The sequence below is a fragment of the Neoarius graeffei genome, chromosome 13, assembly GCF_027579695.1.
Source record: "Neoarius graeffei isolate fNeoGra1 chromosome 13, fNeoGra1.pri, whole genome shotgun sequence".
Classification (NCBI taxonomy): domain Eukaryota; kingdom Metazoa; phylum Chordata; class Actinopteri; order Siluriformes; family Ariidae; genus Neoarius; species Neoarius graeffei.
The window spans coordinates 51,479,397-51,502,592 of record NC_083581.1 but is presented as its reverse complement, the minus strand read 5'-3'; the positions used below and the strand labels follow the sequence as shown (position 1 = coordinate 51,502,592).

At 42.5% G+C, this 23,196-nt stretch overlaps 1 protein-coding gene across 1 annotated transcript in view; it reads right to left on the bottom strand.

Moving 5' to 3' along the window:
- The window catches only part of arhgap46b (Rho GTPase activating protein 46b), a 247,416-nt gene that overhangs the window by 175,613 nt on the left and 48,607 nt on the right, over positions 1-23,196 (bottom strand). The window lies entirely within an intron of this gene.

Below are 23,196 nucleotides of genomic sequence, written 5' to 3'. Positions count from 1 at the left end.
AATACTTTTTTGCCCCACTATATGTTATATTTGACAGTCGTAGTGTTTTAAAGTATAGACCTGGCACTTATTTAATGCAGCTTTAACCTGAGCAAGAGGTCAGAAATACTCCATAATGACACAGGATCCTAAAGCGGCTTATAGCCTAGACTAAAGGTGATTTACCTCTACAAACAAATCATAGAACATTAGCGGAAACACACACACACACACACACACACACACACACACACACACACACACACACACAGACGCTTCATCTTTAGGAGAAGAAAGTCAATTCAAGCCAAAAAACATTTCTGTTTTTTTTTTTTAGTCACCTGTCTTGTTTTCATTCTCTATCATCTCTCTGTCACGCAACTCACATCCAGCAAAACAAATCCCCTTCAGGATTTTACGTTTCAAGTCTATTCTTTTCTCACTCAGCTGTATGGGTGAAGAATAAACTCTACAGAGATCCTTCTTAATCGTACAATTGTGTAGCGTTTTTATGGTAATGGCACAACATTATACAACATGTTGAGCCAGAATAAATAATCACATCCTGTTTGTTCACAGTACTACTTTCTCGGCATATTGTTATTGCTGTAGTCACAGTGTTGCAGGTGTGGGTGTGGTTTCGTGGGAGTCGGTGGTGTTTGGGGAATGAGCCAAAGGTGTAAGGATGAACGTAGCGCACCTGAGCCCTGTTTTCCCCATATGAGCTGTTTTCTTTCTCTCTTTCTTCCCATGAGCAGCGAGATATGCACATGCATTACACAGACACGAGTGTTTTACTGGGAAATACACCACTCATATTTTTTCAAACGAACTACATCCAGGACATATTTTTCATAATTTTTTTCGCGGTCCGGTTTCCATCAAATCCCACGCCCTGATTGGTTCGTGAGCGGGTCCGTATCCTACGATACGGACCCCGGTTACGGACCTCTGGCGACTCGCTCGTTCACAACAACAACAAACATAGTAGCAATTTTTGTCAACATTTATTTTCGCATTTCTCAGGAGAATAGCATTAATTTTACAGCATGGATAGCGATAACGACAGTGTTCACAGCGAAAGCAAGTTTTACTACCCTGAGGAAGAAGAAATAAAATAAAACATTTCAGGAGAAAGCTAAAAACCTGTAACTGTTGCTAACACTGAGCAAAAACATGGCTGAATCCTGAATGACTCCTATTTGTATAAATAGGGGACTACATAGGCAGCAAAATGTAGTTTTTTTCCTGCCATGGAAGTGCACTTGTATACCGAGGAGGAAGCCATTTGCATTACAGCCATGAATGAGGATTCAAAATGGCGGCTCGGCTCGGTTTTCCCTTTCGGGCGCTCTCGTTTTCTGTTAGAATTTGGGAAAGAAAAAAATAAATATATTATTTACCAGCTTAAGGCCGGTCCGTATGGTGAAATAGCGTGACCTCGGCCTTGAATACTGACCTCAGCCCAGAGGGCCTCGCTCAGTACTTTCAAGACTTCGGTCAAGGTATTTCACAATACGGACCTCCCAGCTGGTAAATAACATATCATATATATCCTCACTCATGTGGAAATCAATGAATTGGTTTGACAAAATTGGGTACTTTGTGAATGTGTCTATATATTAAAAAGAAAAATCACACATTGGCTTGAAGATATGAAGTTTATAAAAAAACAACAACGTGGATTTTTCATACGAAATACATCGCGGATCTGAGTGACAGTTAAATAATGTTGGCTGGTTTTGAGTGGCATATCAGATATATTCCATTCAGCAAGCATGATATTGAATGAATTGACAACGAATTCAATATCATGCTAGCTGAATGGAATATATCTGATATACTACAAAACAAAGCCAGCCAATATTATTATTATTATTATTACAGATTCCTTTCAGGTGTTTAACACGTCTTTCTCTTTCAAAATTTGCTCAGAATCTTCTGGATTTAATGAAGCAAACCTGGCGGCCATGTTTGCTTACAAATTGTCACAGTCGCTCGCTAGCGTGGACATTTTACATCTTCGACATGTGACATCATGTTGTCTTGACAACCATGCAATATCATAAACCATATCGAATGCTCATTCTCCATTGGGTAGAGTGATGTAATACACGTAGGATAAGCGATATGCTAACAATACTGCATGCTATCAAACCAAATGAATGGAACCTGCTAGAAGGGAATAGAATATATATGTTATTTACCAGCTGGGAGGTCCGTATCGTGAAATACTGTGACCGAGGTCTTGAAAGTACTGAGCGAGGCCCTCTGGGCCGAGGTCAGTATTTAAGGCCGAGGTCACGGTATTTCACCATACGGACCGACCTTAAGCTGGTAAATAATTTTTTTTTCTTTACCAAATTCTAACAGAAAACGAGAGCGCCCAAAAGGGAAAACCGAGCCTAGCCGCCATTTTGAATCCTCATTCACGGCTGTAATGCAAATGGCTTCCTCCTCGGTATACAAGTGCACTTCCATGGCAGGAAAAAACTACATTTTGCCGCCTATGTAGTCCCCTATTTATACAAATAGGAGTCATTCAGGATTCAGCCATGTTTTTGCTCAGTGTTAGCAACAGTTACAGGTTTTTAGCTTTCTCCTGAAATGTTTTATTTTATTTCGTCTTCCTCAGGGTAGTAAAACTCGCTTTCGCTGTGAACACTGTCGTTATCACTATCCATGCTGTAAAATTAATGCTATTCTCCTGAGAAATGCGAAAATAAATGTTGACAAAAATTGCTACGATGTTTGTTGTTGTTGTGAACGAGCGAGTCGCCAGAGATCCGTAACCGGGGTCCGTATCGTAGGATACGGACCCGCTTGCGAACCAATCAGAGCGCAGGATTTGATGGAAACCGGACCGCGAAAAAAAATGGCTTTATTCCATGTATAAAGTGTCCTGTATGTATAATAATTCCAAATATTTCACTCCGATGACATCACTCCTAGTGTTTTCCTGCTGACTTGACACGCATTGTCAAAATGGTGAACCGGTTCAAAATTAAAATTCTTTTGATTAACTTGCATTTTTCTTTTTTTGTGGAAGTGTCTATATAACATAATGAACGTTACATGGTGGTGCGAAGATATGAAGCTTATCTTCTCGTGTTGAAAAATATTTCACTCAATCGCGTCACTCACTCGTGAAATATACATTCACCACTCGAAGATAAACTTCATATCTTTGAACTACCGTGTAATATCCTCTATATGTGTTTGTGTGTGTGTGGCCATGCGCAGAGCAAAGCAGAAAGTGACAAGAGACCTGGAAAGCTGCCAGACTTTATGTTGTTTTACGGTGACTACGATGCTACAGGTGCATGCGTAAATAAAAAGTTCACATGCCATCTTCGCCGGCACGGTGGTGTAGTGGTTAGCGCTGTCGCCTCACAGCAAGAAGGTCCGGGTTCGAGCCCCGTGGCTGGCGAGGGCCTTTCTGTGCGGAGTTTGCATGTTCTCCCCGTGTCCGCGTGGGTTTTCTCCGGGTGCTCCGGTTTCCCCCACAGTCCAAAGACATGCAGGTTAGGTTAACTGGTGACTCTAAGGCCCTGTCCACACGGCAACGGATTCAGGTGACTCCGATACAATTGCTTATCGTTTAGGCCTGGCGTCCACATGGCACCGGCGTTTTGGGTGCCCAAAACGCAATCTTTTTGAGAACGGGTTCCAGAGTGGAAAGATCTGGCAACGTTGCCGTTGCGAAGTCGTCTGGATGAGTAAAACGGATTTGTTTACGATGACGTCACAACCACATGACTGTGAGTGCTTCACGCCGGGTAGAAGTGTAACGAATATCACCAGGAAAAAACCTTACAGAGCACTAGTGAGAGTGAAACACGAGCTTAGATATTATTATTATTATTATTATTATTATTATTATGTTCAGTGTTAGTTCACAGTAGTAATGCAAGAAGCAGAATAGTGACAGTAATAGTGAAGCAAAAACATGCAATTGTACAAACACTGCAGCTCTACAGCAAAATATTCATTTATGAAATGGTCTGATTCTTAACACCAGTAGTGCCAATGATCTTCTCATTGCGATGCGAGTTGTCAACAAATCCTATAACTTGGTTCCTGAAACGCGCTTACAAAATATTTTCACTGTGAATATTTATTGTGTAATGGTGCAAAGTGAGAGAGAGACAGAGAGAGAGAGAGAGAGAGAGAGTCAATCCCGCCAGCAAAAATAGAGAAAAAAAGAGCGATCTCACCTCTTCAGATGTGGGTTTAAGTCCTACAATACATTCCTCAAAAAGGGCGTAGAGGAGCAAATTAATCATTATTTAATTAGCATTCAATTTATTCCGGACCATTAAAGACACCGCCTTCCGCGTAGAATCATAGGTCATCCTCGCCGCCATTTTGGAGAGGTCAAAGCGGAGAATAAAGATTAGCTGCGTTTAACTGTACCAACAGGTTTGCCGTCCAAACGAGATCACATGGGATTACCTTTCACAGGTGAGACTGGAAAAATACTTTTCATTGTATTTGGTCATTATAATGTAATTTTACAAACAGATTTTCCTGACTTTGTGGCTAATATGCATCCTTACTTCTTCTATTGTTCTGGTGTCTCCGAAGGGACCGTCTTACAGCGCCCCTAGAGGTGTGGCATGTGTATTGCATCGTTTTCAGCAAGCGTTGCGTTGCCATATGGACCTGATATTTTACTGATTGTTGCCCATTTGGACGCGATATATTTTTAAATAACATCTCGTTGCCGTTGTCGTGTGGATGTAGCCTAAATTGACCGTAGGTGTGAATGTGAATGGTTGTCTGTGTCTATGTGTCAGCCCTGTGATGACCTGGCGACTTGTCCAGGGTGTACCCCGCCTTTCGCCCGTAGTCAGCTGGGATAGGCTCCAGCTTGCCTGTGACCCTGTAGAAGGATAAAGCGGCTAATGAGATGAGATGAGATGCCATCTTCGCCTGGGTTGGGTGTTTCTGAGTGGCATATAGCTGTCTGGATTTTGTCTGCCGCAGTATACCACTAGCACTGTACATACAGGTATTAGTTATTTTGCTGAAAACAGCATGCGCTGTTGCTACATTCCTGTTGATTAGCATTTACTGTATAGAACTAAATCAGCTGTGTATAGACTGGACAGAAAGCCGCTTTGCTATATTTGCACTACACACACATGCTGTTTTGCTTAAGAGCCCAAGCATCAGAGCACAGCAATCTGCCATGTTCTGCTAAACGATCTAACAGATAACCCCTGGGAAGTCCATTCTCAGTTTCACGTGCGTGCTGAATGTGTTTCTCAGAACCACGAACACCACACACACGCACATACACGCAAAGTGATGGGATTTAAACATGATATAGGAAACAAAATATATTTCTTTGTTTCTCATTTCATTTCTAATAAGCTTAGGTGACTTTTTTTTAGTGGATGTATACGAACACAAATTTAAAGTGTATATAAGAAAAGAAAGAAAGCACAACTTTATTCATCACACACTTGTGAAATTTCCTCTTGGCATTTAACCCATCTGAAGCAGTGAACACACACATGCGCGCACACACACGTGAGCAATGAGCACACACACATACCCAGAACAGTGGGCAGCCATGCTAACAGCGCCCAGGGAGCAGTTGGGAGTTAGGTGCCTCGCTCAAGGGCCCAAGGCTGTCCCATATTAACCTAACCGCATGCCTTTGGACTGTGGGGGAAACCGGAGCACCCAGAGGAAACCCACGCAGACACGGGGAGAACATGCAAACTCCGCACAGAAAGGCCCTCGCCGGCCACTGGGTTCGAACCCAGAACCTTCTTGCTGTGAGGTGACAGTGCTAACCACTACACCATGCATGCAACTTGCCTCACAGCAAGAAGGTGCCACCCAGTGGTGTAGTGGTTAGCACTGCCCCTAAACCAGGCCAAGGATCCCCAAACTGATGGAGAGATGGAGCAGGGACCCCCTACTATATATATATTTTGTATAAAATTGTGTTTTATATTAAACTGGGCCTAGTGCCATGTATAAACATAGCTACCCTGTTATTGTGCATTCAATTCTAAGCTATTCAAATAATACACAGGTTCATGTATTCATGTTTTTATTTTAAACATGTGCAAGGTACAGGGTGGCCATGCCACTGCCGTTTATAAACATACATCTTGCATACAACTCTGAGCTATTAAAATAATTCACAGATTCGTGTAGAAGGGACAGTGAATCCTCAAGCCATCTTTGGATGGCGTACATACTCCCACATTAGTGAGATGTTTGACCCTGATGAGTAGCGCGCAACTTATCTAACCTTGGATGGATGGAGGTTGTCAGGCAGAGGGTCATATCAGCCTCAGGCTGCAGTCTTGACCTGTATTTGTTTTTCAGGTAGGTGAGTGAGGAAAATCCACTTTCGCAAAGATATGTTGTTGCAAAGGGCAAAAGGCACATCATAGCTTTTGCTGCCAATTGCGGAAAGTCTTTCTGGCAAGAGATCCAGAACTGGGTGAGTGGTTTAGTTTCATATATGTTTCTGAATGTACTGTCAGTGGATAGTTCGATGAGCTGATCCTGCTCTGTCACTGTCAGGTGTGTGTCCTCTGCTGCATTGTCTCTGAATGGAAACTGCATCCATGTCTTGTCCCTCCGCCAGGAGTCAGCCTCAGAAAAGTAGTTCCTAAATTGTCCCTTGAGCGCCTCCAAAAAGATTTCAAAAGGGTTCATTGGGGAACTAAATGTCGTCGTTTTTTCATTTGTTATTCGATCTTTTTTTTTTTTTTTTACAAAAGTATCTTTTCAATAATATTGGAGCGTGCGTCTTGTGTCTGGGATATTAGTCAGCTGGGGACTGAATAGGTTCGGCCAATCACGGGAAACCTGACAGAGCCAGCCTGTAACATGAGGCCTCGTGATTGGCACAGCAGCAATGGGGCGGGTCCTCCTCTTTAGCCCCTTTTCCACCAAAGCAGTTCCAGGGCTGGTTCGGGGCCAGTGCTTAGTTTGGAACCGGGTTTTCTGTTTCCACTGACAAAGAACTGGCTCTGGGGCCAGAAAAACCGGTTCCAGGCTAGCACCAACTCTCTGCTGGGCCAGAGGAAAGAACCACTTACGTCAGCGGGGGGGGGGGGGCGGAGTTGTTAAGACCAACAACAATAACAAGACCGCGAAAGATCGCCATTTTTAAGCGACGAGAAGCAGCAGCTGTACAAACGCGAAGTCATCCATTATTATTATTGTTGTTGTTGTTGTTGCTGCGGCTTCTTCCATGTTGTTTTTGCTTCGATATTCGCGCCAAGGTTTATGCAAACGTAGCGACGTAACTAACGTATACAGCAACATAACTGACGTATACAGCGACGTAACTGACGTATACAGCGACGTAATGACGTGGCTCCCCTTAGCACTGCGAGCTATGGAAAAGCAAACTGGTTCTCAGCTGGCTCGCAAGTTGAACGAGTTGTGAACCAGCACCAGCACTGGCCCCGAACCAGCCCTGGAACTGATTTGGTGGAAAAGGGGTATTTGTGTACAAGAGGCTTGGAGGGACAGGTCGAGGCTAGTCTCGTGCTGTGAGTGAACCGGTGCACAGCCTGAGAGAGCTCCTGTGTGTCCTGAATGTGTGCATTGCTGACTGAAAGATAACATCTTCTGCCTCCATTTATCCGTTCACTACAGTATGTTGGATTCATGTTAATGTGTATTTAAAGACATTTAAATTTGTGGGAAAAAATTGGTTTGAAAAAAAAAAAAAATTAAAAAATATAAAAAATTGTCTAATCAACCACAAATTTCGCTACCCCCCCCCGCAGCACCTCCTCGGACCCCCTAGGGGTCGCGGACCCCCTGTTGAAGACCTCTGCCCTAAACCACACTTTTTCCTTAAACAAAGCAACAATCATTATGTTGATTGACCATGTGTTGATCAAACCATAGCTGATCCAAAAGGCCATAAATTGATGGAAAATCAATAAGATTAGCCGATTTTCAAAGAATCTGCCGAAACTGATCTGGAAGATCCCAAAGGGGTGCGTGACGTCAGACGTGTAACATTTCAGGTATCAGATTCGTTCATGTGCGCAGTAGTGGTGAGACAAGTCTAGATATGGAATCACGTTTTGGAGAGAATTCCGATAGTGATTGGGATTCTTATACGGTATGTTGGATGAAGGGGCAGATGATCATCAAGGATATCCCAGAGTAAATGGTTCTCTTTTCGAGCCCCCAAGACGAGAAACTGCCAGTTCAATCAGTTCACGACACTCTTCCTCTGTAGCGCGCACGAGATGGAGAGATAGATAGAGAGAGAGAGAGATGTGCAGAACGCGGTGGTTACCTTTCATCATGTTTTCCTGAACAAAACGAAAAACAAATCGAGTCTTGCAATATTGCAATCTGAGAGCATTTAACATGTTTCAGTTAATAATTAATGATGATGATTGCACGCATGCATTTTTCTTCCCATTAAAATACATCAGATATGACAAGACTGGATGTCGCGAGAGTGTAAATGTTGCTCATAATCCTGCGTCTGGTGCACTGTGTGTGTGTGTGTGTGTGTGTGTGTGTGTGTGTGATAATAGGGGAATCGACAAACTGTCCAAATGTCAGATCAAATGTCATTTATTAAATTAATGGGTTACTTTTTTGCTCCAGTAATTCTCATGTGGTCATTCTGGTGGTGATAAACACTTGATGAATCAGATTTATTATTAGTAGTCGACACGAAATCTGCCCACTTTGTTTGCACAAACCTCACCCACTGTTGCTTTAGATTAGTGTCATTTCTCAGAAATTCGTGAACTGAATGTCCTGCTGTATATGGATTTGAACATACAAACACAACAGCGCTTTCCCATCGTTATTTTTGTAATATTCCAACAACAATATCCAATTTCAGTGAGTAAACAAGCACGGAGTCAGATGAACCGAAATGATCCAGATAACCAGGGTTCCACGCGTGACATCAGGCGAGATTAGCCCTGGGGCAAGGCTGGCTTTTTCCGGGATCTGGAAGCCACAATTTATTGTTAGTCTTGTGCTTGATAATAAAATAACAAATAATTAATATTTTCCCCTGATTTATTAATATATTTTGGTCATTACTAATTATATATATATATATATATATATATATATATATATATATATATATATATTTTTTTTTTTTTTTTTTTTTAAAAAGCATTACGGTAAGGCATTACATTCACATTAAAACCATCATACAGGCTGCATAAAGGTGAATTCATGCATAAACGTTTGTTTGAGTGTTGTCTGAGTAAGTGCATGCTTGTGTGTGCGTGTGTGTGTGGGGGGTATTATTACAATAAACTATCGTGTTAGATTATTTAATGTTTATTCACATCCAGTAAGGTTTTCCTGTCACTTATATATGTTAACATGTAATAACAATACTGCCACTGCTAACACTACTAACAGTAATAACAGTGCTGCCACTACTAGCACCACTAACAGTAATAACAGTGCTGCCACTACTAGCACCACTAAAAATAATAACAGTGCTGCCACTACTAGCACTACTAACAGTAAAATCAGTGCTGCCACTACTAACACCACTAACAGTAAAATCAGTGCTGCCACTACTAGCACTACTAACAGTAATAACAGTGCTGCCACTACTAGCACTACTAACAGTAATAACAGTGCTGCCACTACTAGCACTACTAACAGTAATAACAGTGCTGCCACTACTAGCACCACTAACAGTAATAACAGTGCTGCCACTACTAGCACCACTAACAGTAATAACAGTGCTGCCACTACTAGCACTACTAACAGTAAAATCAGTGCTGCCACTACTAACAGTAATAACAGTGCTGCCACTACTAACACCACTAACAGTAAAATCAGTGCTGCCACTACTAGCACTACTAACAGTAATAACAGTGCTGCCACTACTAGCACCACTAACAGTAACAGTGCTGCCACTACTAGCACTACTAACAGTAATAACAGTGCTGCCACTACTAGCACTACTAACAGTAATAACAGTGCTGCCACTACTAGCACTACTAACAGTAATAACAGTGCTGCCACTACTAACACCACTAACAGTAACAGTGCTGCCACTACTAGCACTACTAACAGTAATAACAGTGCTGCCACTACTAGCACTACTAACAGTAATAACAGTGCTGCCACTACTAACACCACTAACAGTAAAATCAGTGCTGCCACTACTAGCACTACTAACAGTAATAACAGTGCTGCCACTACTAGCACTACTAACAGTAATAACAGTGCTGCCACTACTAACACCACTAACAGTAACAGTGCTACCACTACTAGCACTACTAACAGTAATAACAGTGCTGCCACTACTAGCACTACTAACAGTAATAACAGTGCTGCCACTACTAACACCACTAACAGTAAAATCAGTGCTGCCACTACTAGCACTACTAACAGTAATAACAGTGCTGCCACTACTAGCACTACTAACAGTAATAACAGTGCTGCCACTACTAGCACTACTAACAGTAATAACAGTGCTGCCACTACTAGCCCTACTAACAGTAATAACAGTGCTGCCACTACTAGCACTACTAACAGTAATAACAGTGCTGCCACTACTAACACCACTAACAGTAACAGTGCTGCCACTACTAGCACTACTAACAGTAATAACAGTGCTGCCACTACTAGCACTACTAACAGTAATAACAGTGCTGCCACTACTAGCACTACTAACAGTAATAACAGTGCTGCCACTACTAGCACCACTAACAGTAATAACAGTGCTGCCACTACTAGCACCACTAACAGTAATAACAGTGCTGCCACTACTAGCACTACTAACAGTAAAATCAGTGCTGCCACTACTAACAGTAATAACAGTGCTGCCACTACTAACACCACTAACAGTAAAATCAGTGCTGCCACTACTAGCACTACTAACAGTAATAACAGTGCTGCCACTACTAGCACCACTAACAGTAACAGTGCTGCCACTACTAGCACTACTAACAGTAATAACAGTGCTGCCACTACTAGCACTACTAACAGTAATAACAGTGCTGCCACTACTAACACCACTAACAGTAACAGTGCTGCCACTACTAGCACTACTAACAGTAATAACAGTGCTGCCACTACTAGCACTACTAACAGTAATAACAGTGCTGCCACTACTAACACCACTAACAGTAAAATCAGTGCTGCCACTGCTAGCACTACTAACAGTAATAACAGTGCTGCCACTACTAGCACTACTAACAGTAATAACAGTGCTGCCACTACTAGCACTACTAACAGTAATAACAGTGCTGCCACTACTAGCCCTACTAACAGTAATAACAGTGCTGCCACTACTAGCACTACTAACAGTAATAACAGTGCTGCCACTACTAACACCACTAACAGTAACAGTGCTGCCACTACTAGCACTACTAACAGTAATAACAGTGCTGCCACTACTAGCACTACTAACAGTAATAACAGTGCTGCCACTACTAACACCACTAACAGTAAAATCAGTGCTGCAACTACTAGCACTACTAACAGTAATAACAGTGCTGCCACTACTAGCACTACTAACAGTAATAACAGTGCTGCCACTACTAGCACTACTAACAGTAATAACAGTGCTGCCACTACTAGCACTACTAACAGTAATAACAGTGCTGCCACTACTAGCACTACTAACAGTAATAACAGTGCTGCCACTACTAGCACTACTAACAGTAATAACAGTGCTGCCACTACTAGCACTACTAACAGTAATAACAATGCTGCCACTACTAGCCCTACTAACAGTAATAACAGTGCTGCCACTACTAGCACTACTAACAGTAATAACAGTGCTGCCACTACTAACACCACTAACAGTAACAGTGCTGCCACTACTAGCACTACTAACAGTAATAACAGTGCTGCCACTACTAGCACTACTAACAGTAATAACAGTGCTGCCACTACTAGCACTACTAACAGTAATAACAGTGCTGCCACTACTAGCACCACTAACAGTAATAACAGTGCTGCCACTACTAGCACCACTAACAGTAATAACAGTGCTGCCACTACTAGCACTACTAACAGTAAAATCAGTGCTGCCACTACTAACAGTAATAACAGTGCTGCCACTACTAGCACTACTAACAGTAAAATCAGTGCTGCCACTACTAACAGTAATAACAGTGCTGCCACTACTAACACCACTAACAGTAAAATCAGTGCTGCCACTACTAGCACTACTAACAGTAATAACAGTGCTGCCACTACTAGCACTACTAACAGTAATAACAGTGCTGCCACTACTAGCACTACTAACAGTAATAACAGTGCTGCCACTACTAGCCCTACTAACAGTAATAACAGTGCTGCCACTACTAGCACTACTAACAGTAATAACAGTGCTGCCACTACTAACACCACTAACAGTAACAGTGCTGCCACTACTAGCACTACTAACAGTAATAACAGTGCTGCCACTACTAGCACTACTAACAGTAATAACAGTGCTGCCACTACTAGCACTACTAACAGTAATAACAGTGCTGCCACTACTAGCACTACTAACAGTAATAACAGTGCTGCCACTACTAACACCACTAACAGTAAAATCAGTGCTGCCACTACTAGCACTACTAACAGTAATAACAGTGCTGCCACTACTAGCACTACTAACAGTAATAACAGTGCTGCCACTACTAGCCCTACTAACAGTAATAACAGTGCTGCCACTACTAGCACTACTAACAGTAATAACAGTGCTGCCACTACTAACACCACTAACAGTAACAGTGCTGCCACTACTAGCACTACTAACAGTAATAACAGTGCTGCCACTACTAGCACTACTAACAGTAATAACAGTGCTGCCACTACTAGCACTACTAACAGTAATAACAGTGCTGCCACTACTAGCACTACTAACAGTAATAACAGTGCTGCCACTGCTAACACTACTAACAGTAATAACAGTGCTGCCACTACTAGCACTACTAACAGTAATAACAGTGCTGCCACTACTAGCACTACTAACAGTAATAACAGTGCTGCCACTACTAACAGTAATAACAGTGCTGCCACTACTAACACCACTAACAGTAAAAACAGTGCTGCCACTACGAACAAGACAATACTACTAACATTACTCTCTCTCTCTGCTGTGTGTCTGTTTGAGAGACATGAACAGTAAGCCCTTTCACAATGCAAGGCTCATTTCCAGGATTGTGATATGACTATAATCCTATTAATATCGTCCATTTCATCTGCTGAATGCATACAGATCACACACACACACACGCACACACACACACACACACGGTCTCAGCGTGAATGGTCTCACACTGGCATCACTCTTAATACCACCGCCTCTGTGAGCAAACTTAAATCAGAAATATAATTTTCACATGGCCATGACCTTTACAAACAAACTATGGTAGCAAGTGATGAGCGTTTCTAAAGAAGCCTGCCAAAACCAATAAACAGATTACACATCCTTCCTAACAAACTGGTTTGTTGAGTCTTACAGCAATGTACAGCCAAAAAAGACACATCATACCACATACAAAAAAAGATCATTATTTTTGAAAGAAAGAGTTTAACGAGTTTTAAATTGGAAACTGGTTCGTATTTATTTAAATTAAGGTGTGCAGTCAGAAGAAAACATTCGACTGTTATGTGTTTTGTATTGTTAAGCTACCTAAACACGTCATGCAAGTACATACAAAGTATACCCATACTATATATTTCAGACAGAAAACTTAAAATCCATGAAGAAATCATGATGACATTCACAGCATGTCTTATTAGTGACACAGAGACCTCAACTCGTTTACTACAACTCCATTTTTCCACAAACATATTAAGCAATAATCATTACAGCTGTTTATTTTGTGTTTCCAGACAATTTAAAAGGGAGAAGCTATTATCCGTGCATTTAGATGCAGACCAAGGTTAATCTTTCATCAACTACAGTCGAAGGCATGCCGGTGTTAGTGCCTGTGCTCGCCACTCACCTGACCACAGACAATGGCTGGGATTGTCATGCAGTCTTGTGCATTTGTGACATTAAACACTGTTTGGATTTCTCACAGGAAGTGATCTGCAGAGCCTTGTTCAAGAGGTTAAAGGCTAATAGCAGGGGTGAAGGTTTCTAGTTCATTAGTACGTTCTACTCGGCTTGTTTCGAGATTGTTTAGCGATTATGTTTGCTGCGGAGATATTTTGTGGTGGTTAACTTCTCGGTGCTTTAGACTAAAAGTAAAGCAAGAAGTAATTATCTCTAAATTAGCTCTTGCGTTAAGATAACCACCATGAACTTAACCACCTTTCCCAAAAAACAACCACTTTTCTTACTTAATGCTGCAGCCACTGATTTAGGAGATAAGAAAAAAACAAAGTAGAAATTAGGTCTTTTTTTAATAATCACAAAGCCTTTTTGGGGGGGCTTGGCAACATAGAAAAAGCTATGATATCAATATAACTCAATAAAAACAATCAATCTCATCTCATCTCATCTCATTATCTCTAGCCGCTTTATCCTTCTACAGGGTCGCAGGCAAGCTGGAGCCTATCCCAGCTGACTACGGGCGAGAGGCGGGGTACACCCTGGACAAGTCGCCAGGTCATCACAGGGCTGACACATAGACACACAACCATTCACACTCACATTCACACCTACGGTCAATTTAGAGTCACCAGTTAACCTAACCTGCATGTCTTTGGACTGTGGGGGAAACCGGAGTACCTGGAGGAAACCCACGCGGACACGGGGAGAACATGCAAACTCCACACAGAAAGGCCCTCGCCGGCCCCGGGGCTCGAACCCAGGACCTTCTTGCTGTGAGGCGACAGCGCTAACCACTACACCACCGTGCCGCCCAAAACAATCAATATAAAATAAATGTTGATGTCGACAAAGATGGACTTTTTCAAATGAACGATACTGTATCCACTATGAGTGTGTGTTACCGGCGTGTCTACTACATCACATTTTTTAGAAATGACTCAAACGTTTCTGGAATACGCTTTGAATTTCAATTCAATTTGATCTGTTTAGCACTTTGAGCAATATAAATTGTCACAAAGCAGCTTCGCAGCCATCTAGATGTGGATTTAGATCCCTAATGAGCAAGACAGCGGTGATGGTGGTGAGGAAAAACTCCCTGAGATGACATGAGGAGGAAACCTTGAGAGGAACCAGACTCAGAAGGAAACCCATCGTCATCTGGATGACACCAGATAGTGACAGAGGGATTATAAATCATTACTGTACACAGGTGTGGAAGGGTAAAGACAAACAGCGACTAAATGTGTTGAAAGGATGTTGAGTATGAGACGGGACAGACTTTATGATTACAGCAGCAGGATCCAGATGAGATGATTCCCTGGAGCAAGAGTGAGCTTTCCACATAAATTGTTTTTGGAAGTGTCAAGCTTTAGGGGATCCGTGTGGGACCATGAAGAGCAACAGAACGTTTGACTGACGTTAGGATGGAAAGCTGCCTACGGAGAAAAAAAGCACATCGCGCAGTGTGTGTGTGATATGAGAATTAGCTGAGGTTTTAAATGAGGCGTGTTAGAGCAGCGACGAAAGGACAGAAGCTCGGGTGGAGGAAGTTTGTTCCAGAAATACTCACAGACTTGCAGAATATACTGACAGACAACAAACACCCATAATCACCTCGTTTTAGCTTTGGAGAAACAGTCTCTCTCTCTCGTACACACATACACACGTGCATAAGAAGCAGGAAGGATGAAGGATGAAGCCTGGTCAGACAATAGATATCAGGCGCCTGGTGCGCTGGCTGAATCTGTCCCCCATAATTGTCACAAAAACTTATAGTTCCTCAGCAAAGCAGCACACTCCACTGGGGACTTTTTAAATGCCAACAAATACTGAGTGAAACAAAGACCTACCCAAGGTTTAACCCTGACAACTCAGGCGCCCAGAAAACACATAACAGGAAAGGGAAAGTGGTGGAGGTAAATGGACAAGAATGCGTATGGGTCAGCACAGCAACCCCAGCTGAGCGTAGAACTGACCTTGGCCTTCCTGCCAAGTCTCTGATGGTGCTTTTGTCCACAGTGTAAAACTTAAGAATACATCAATGATTCATGGAACAGGACTGAGTGAGTAATACAGTTATTACCATTACCCAGTCATTTAAACTGCTGAATCAATTTGTCGAAAAGGTCGCCTGGTTTTAAAGTGCATATCATGCGTAAATTCACGAGCAAGATCAATGTAATCCTCCTATTTTATATTAAACTTTGGTCAAATATATCTGTAACATTCTGCATTCTCTGCAATTTTTTTACCTTGCGCAATACCAGAAAAATTCAGTTGAAAATCAAGCCATTTGAGGCGAATTGGTCCGCCTCTGAAAAAACTTGGCATTTGGATTTCCCGGGAAACATTGATTTTCGGGCGGCACGGTGGTGTAGTGGTTAGCGCTGTCGCCTCACAGCAAGAAGGTCCTGGGTTCGAGCCCCGGGGCCGGCGAGGGCCTTTCTGTGTGGAGTTTGCATGTTCTCCCCGTGTCCGCGTGGGTTTCCTCCAGGTGCTCCAGTTTCCCCCACAGTCCAAAGACATGCAGGTTAGGTTAACTGGTGACTCTAAATTGACCGTAGGTGTGAATGTGAGTGCGAATGGTTGTCTGTGTCTATGTGTCAGCCCTGTGATGACCTGGCGACTTGTCCAGGGTGTACCCCGCCTTTCGCCCGTAGTCAGCTGGGATAGGCTCCAGCTTGCCTGCGACCCTGTAGAAGGATAAAGCGGCTAGAGATAATGAGATGAGACATTGATTTTCGTGACGTCGCGTGCGGGACGCCTCCCTCTGAATCCTACGTCAGCGCTGGTTTGTTTATGAGAAAACGACCTGGTGGTTTTCTGCAAATTTCTTCAACGTTATCACGTAATTATTAAAATGGTTAACAGATGTATCGAAGGAGGGTGTAGCAACACCAATCTTGATGGGATTAGTACTCATCGTTTCCCAAAAGACCGGACAATGAGAGAGAAATGGGAGCGCTTGGTCTACACAGGCTGTGCACTGAAACTGCGGAAAGCTCACGCAGCCTGCTGGCGCTTCCGCAGATAACGTCACGATTCTGGCTCCAGACTCCCTTGGGATTTTTCCAGACGTGTTTTGTTATTTTATTTTTTTCTGCTGTAGACAGATGGCCTTGTGCAAAATTACCCTTCTGGATGAGTGTGTAAAGGGACATACTTTCATATATATAAAAAAAAAAAACGAAATTGATTCAGAATATGCCCTTTAAGGAAAGCTCGCTCTTTTTAGGGAGTCATACGCACCTAAAAACAGTTCATTTTCCCAACACGACATGCTAAGATTCCTCCAGATGTAACCAGCGGCTAAAGTTGATGTGTAATTCACTTAAAAGCAGCTGACACCACCACAAATGTCAATCACAAAAAGCCTGTTCATCTGGGGTGTGTTAGCAAGGAGCCACATTCTCAGCCACGCCACAAGAGTTTTGTTATTGGCTGTGTGAGAAAAGGCAGCCGTTTGTAAGGAAAGCTTGGAATAAAAAAAGCGTAACTCCCAGTATAAATAGCATGGCGAGAGAGAATGCTACCAGCGATAGGGTAGTGTTTTAAGTAAAGTTGCATGAGTTTTACCCTTTCAATTCTGTAACGTGGTAAACCTATTGATTCTATCACGTTTACTACATTCCATCTGCATTTAAACGTACAAACCGTAATGTGACTTTGCATTTTGGTTAGAGGCTGATTGAACTGTGTGTGCTAAATTCACTCTGATGGGCGTAGCACGGATAAAGAAAACAAAGTACTGACAAAGGGTTCACGTCCTCGACTGTAGAAAAGACAAGCTCAAAAAAAGCGAGATTTGGACATACAGCATTTTTTAGAACTTGCTGAAGAATTAAGAACAGACGCAACAAATCCGGTACGGACCAGCCAACGAGAACAACTTGCTGGTGTGCGAAATACATCATAGCGTCTGACCTCGACTTAAATTAGACTAAACATCTTACTGAGAGTTTAATTCAGACGTACATTCTCAGAGTGTACCAAGTCCCGAGCCAGTATAGCTAAATATTAAAATTCAGACAGGTTCTAGGTACTGAGAGGAAAATAATTAACTAAATCATTAACCAAATGAACTAAGACTGAGACAGAAAGCAAAAGCAGGAATTTTACACAACGGAAAGAGAAAGGATCAAAAGTGCAGGATAAAGGGGACGAAGATGAAACACATTGACTGTTTCTGGGTTTATGAGTCTGTATCACTCATTGCATCTTTTCAAAACCACCTCAACCCCTCACACACACACACACACACACACACTATTTATGGTGTGGTCTATATGCGGCCTCTGGCTTCTCAGATGTTCAGAAGAATGGAACATGTGGTAGACATCCTGAGCATAAACCAGGAGCATTGACTACAGACTGGAATCTGCATTACTGGAACATATAAAGCGAAGGAAAATAATAAAACAGACTGGGAGCTGCTATTTTCTGCTGTGATACTATTACCATAGGGAGCTGTTAAGAGACATTCAATCTTCGACAAGACAACAATTCTTGGTTTTATATGGAGAAACACCAATAATACTATTCCCAGTGACAACACCGATGGAAATTTCATCAAAATCCAAAATCCTAACATTGGCATGCTTGAGTACAGTCATTACAGCTGAGCAAAGCACAGCACGTTCATGCAGAACACTTGAGTATTAGTCTTCTCACAGTGTAAATACAGTGCTGTGTTGGGGTTTTTTTTAACTTAAAGTGCATATCCTGGACCAATTTCGTGTTTTTTTTTTTTATATGAAAGTATGTCCCTTTACACACTCATCCAGAAGGGTAATTTTGCACAAGGCCATCTGTCTACAGCAGAAAAAAATAAAATAAAGCGCATCTGGAAAAATCCCAAGGGAGTCTGGAGCCAGAATTGTGACGTCACCTGTGGAAGCGCCAGCAGGCTGCGCGAGCTTGCACGGTTTCAGTGCACAGCCTGTGTAGACCAAGTTTAGCAGCTAGCGATTTTGCATTGAAATATGGAATTGTCACCTGAGCGCAATGTTACTTCACCTTTGGATGAAGAATATAATGAGATGTCAAAATTGGGGCTCCATCTGTTTGGATTTGATGATGATTCAAGTAGAGAAGACGATGGAGACAACACCGGGGATGTAAATAATACGGTCGTTTTCTCATAAACAAACCAGCACTGATGTAGGATTCAGAAGGAGGCGTCCCACACGTGACTAGGGGTCGACCGATAATCGACCTGGCCGATATATCGGGCCGATATTCTGCATTTTTAGGGTTATCGGTATCGGCCATAATTTCCACCGATATGCCGATAACATGCCTTTTTGCAGCCATTTCGTTCCTAACGCGACTGTCACTGCACGTCCTTTCCTGCACTCACCTCTCTGAGTTCAAGAACACAGTCCCGCCCACCACAACATCTGATTTGTTTGGCACAAGAGATATAGCCAATCGACACGCGTAGCTAAACGCTGTGAACTGTTTCAAGGCGGCCGTACGGGCACTTGGGCAGAAGCGGCACAAGGGATACAGCCAATCAACACATGTAGGTAAACGCTGTGAACTGTTTCAAGGCGGCCGTACGGGCACTCGGGCAGAAGCGGCACAAGGGATACAGCCAATCAACACGCGTAGCTAAACGCTGTGAACTGTTTCAAGGCAGCCGTACGGGCACTCAGGCAGAAGCGGCACAAGGGATACAGCCAATCAGCACGCGTAGCTAAACGCTGTGAACTGTTTCAAGGCGGCCGTACGGGCACTCGGGCAGAAGCAGATCCCACTTCAAGGTAAGGACACGCTGCTTTTGCCGCAATAAGTCACAAACACACAAGTTGCAAAAGCACAACATCATTATATGTTTACATTCTTCATCTACTACTCGTTAAAGTTGTCCATTTGCATCTGTGTAGCCAGGCAAACTTAGCTTACGGAAGGAAGCACTTGAATTAGCCTACAACCAACTAGTCTCGCTGAAACTACATGTAATGCTTCCTTCACTACAATATAATCCTCCTAAATTGGGAATATTAGGCTTGGGCATTAAAAGCATTCGAATGTAGATGGTTACTTGTTAAGTTGTTACATAATAGGGAGTGATAGCCTACTTTATGTTTGATTTTACTTTTTAAAAAATGCTGCAGGCAGCTCCCTACACTTGATTTGTTAGTTAAAAACTACTCGAAGTTGGTAAGTCTTACTTAGTTCTTAGTGTAAAAGAATCCAGAGTGTATTTTCATTTATTTTCCACTGAAAATGGTGAGCTGTAATATAGTAGGGAGTGATTTATTTTTTTATTGGTGAATATTTATTTTATTATTATTTTATTTCTCATTTTATTCTAACTAATGTTTGACTTTATTGTACAAATGCTGCTGGCATCTCCCTGCACAAAATTTCATGTTCAATTTTACAATTAAACATACATTTCATGGATATGAAGGTCTGTGTCAGTGTGTGCTATGTTTAATTTCATGTGAATTATAATGTTTACATTTATCGGTTGCACATATCGGTTATCGGCATCCCAATTCCATAATAATCGGTATTGGTATCGGCCCTGAAAAAAACATATCGGTCGATCCCTACACGTGACGTCACGAAAATCAATGTTTCCCGGGAAATCCAAATGGCAAGTTTTTTCAGAGGCGGATCAATTCGCTTCAAATGGCTTGATCTCAACTGAATTTTTCTGGTATTGCGCAAGGTAAAAAAATTGCACAAAATGCAGAATGTGACAGATATTTGACCAAAGTTTAATAGAAAACAGGAGAATTACATTGATTTTGCTCCTGAATTTACCCGTGATATGCACTTGTAGGCATCCTCGGCTCCCATCAAATGAATCATCTTTCTATAAAGTAAACACTAACAGACATTTAGTCTCAGTCTTTTATTAATATAATTTTACTGCGTTTCCTAAAATAAACCCTGTACGACTAATACCCTGTCCACACTAGGGATTTTGTACTGATACGAAACTACTTTCGTACCGCAACACCTGTCCACACTAGCAACTATACCGGTACTGTAGCGGTATAACTGTATCGGTACGAAACCCACAAATGTATGGGTTTCGTACTGGTACAGTATCGGTACTGTAGCGCTTCGCTGTAGTGTGGACAGATGAAGCGGCTCTGTATCGATACAAATATAATGCGCATGCACAAACGAAACGACCGTGGAGCTACATGGAGCAAAGAAAGGGGGGAGAAAGGGAGAGGGGGAGGAGGGAGGGGGAAAGAGGGAGGAAGAAAGGAGGAAGAGGGGAAAAGGGACAGAAAGGGAGGGAAAGAGAAGGAAAGAGGGAGAAAGTGAGGGGGGAGAAAGGGAGATTCGTTTTCTTTGTTTCTTTCTCAGCTGCCTCGCACATTTTATACGATTCGACTGAATAAATGACCACCAGAAATACAGACTGTAGATTGACAACAAAAAGCACACACACGTTGTTTCATCCGCCATACTCTCGGAAGGAAGTTACTCGGTAACCACGGAAACATTTCGTGCACGCGCATTTCAACTACCGTGAAAGAAAACCGCAAACATTTCTCGCTAGTGTGGACAGATGCACTAAACTGTACCGGTATACTTTGTATCGATACAGTTATGGAGCACTTGCATGTGACGTCACAGCCGATCCAGATTGTGACAGACGCCATCTTGTCGGTCAAACGCCATATTTCCGCCTTCTACTTCTAGTTCTACTTCTGCTTTTACTTCTACCTTTTCTTCTGGAAAACCCTACTATATACAATTCTACTACAACGGCTGCGGCTACAAGCTCTCCCTACCTGTGCACGGTTTTTATGTTTTTTGTGTGTATTTTTGCGTGTTGTTCGTCTGTACCGGACTTCAATATCCACTACAACTGTATGGACTTACTGGACATTGGTTTCCAGCAGAAAATGACGGTTTGTAGCGATTTCCAACGCATGCACAACATTCCGGACGAGATAGCGAGACCAGCGGGGTCTCCGTGGATTGTTATCGGAAGCAAAGCGAAGGAGGTGGCGCCGGGAGCGGAAGCAAAAGCGAGGCCGTAGAGTCGGCCTGTTGACTAAGCTCAGAAAACAGCCACTCAAACCTCCACTGCCAAGCCTCTACCTCTCCAACGCCAGATCCATGGTAAACAACACGGACGATTTGGAATTACAGCTGTAATTACCTTATTCTATTCTATAATCGGCTGGTCAGTGCTATACTCAATACTTAAGTGACTTACCCATCCAGTGAGGATTCTTGTTTACAAGATGCCACATCTGAGTCGCTGACAAATCCTGAATTTCTGTAAAGATAACTGTCCAGAGATTTATAAGCATGCAGTGCTTCACCACTGAACAGCGAGGGAAAGTTGATGAGGTAATTATACACGTCCGGGTATTCCGCTGGCAGTTCAAAATCCGGTCGTGAAAACTCCGTCCGGTAAGCCATAAGGGTCACAAATCTGTAGATCGTTTATTTTAGACATATATCTAGTTATCTGTTCATTAGAAAAATGAGCCATGTAGTCCGTCGGTTGAAATTGATCCATTCTGTACACGAGTGCAGCAGTATTCAGCAGTGTTTTTTACTGACAAGATGGCGGCTGTGTACTTTCCGGTCACGTGACTGCAAGATCTCTATACCACTTTCGTACCGGTATAAGTGTGAACACAGTATTAAAGTAGTAGTATAGTACTAGTAGTATAGTGTATAGCAGAAGAAGCCTTTATTTGTCACACGTACACTCAAGCACAGTGAAAGTCCTCCTCTGCATTTAACCCATCTGAAGCAATGAACACACACATGCACACGCAAGTGAGCAATGAGCACACACACATACCCAGAGCAGTGGGCAGCTATGCTACAGCGCCTGGGGAGCAGTTGGGGGTTAGGTGCCTTGCTCAAGGGCACTTCAGCCCAACCTTCAAGCCATGGCTGCCCTGTGTTAACCTAACCACACGCATCTCCCATAACCCGGTACGGAACAAAATGGGACGGAACAGTGCCGTCACGTATTTTAATGTGGTGTCATGTATTTTCTTATATTTGCCTTCCGGGTTTTTATATGCTGTTCAGTCCCATGTATAACAAGTGTTCCGTCCCGCAATACCATTTTTGTGACATTTATTTACATAATGTAGAATCTTACCTTTTTTGTTCCAGTTTCACAGAGACATCCATCATGTCCACCATTTTATTAATCGGTACTTACAACCCCGATTCCAAAAAAGTTGGGACAAAGTGCAAATTGTAAATAAAAA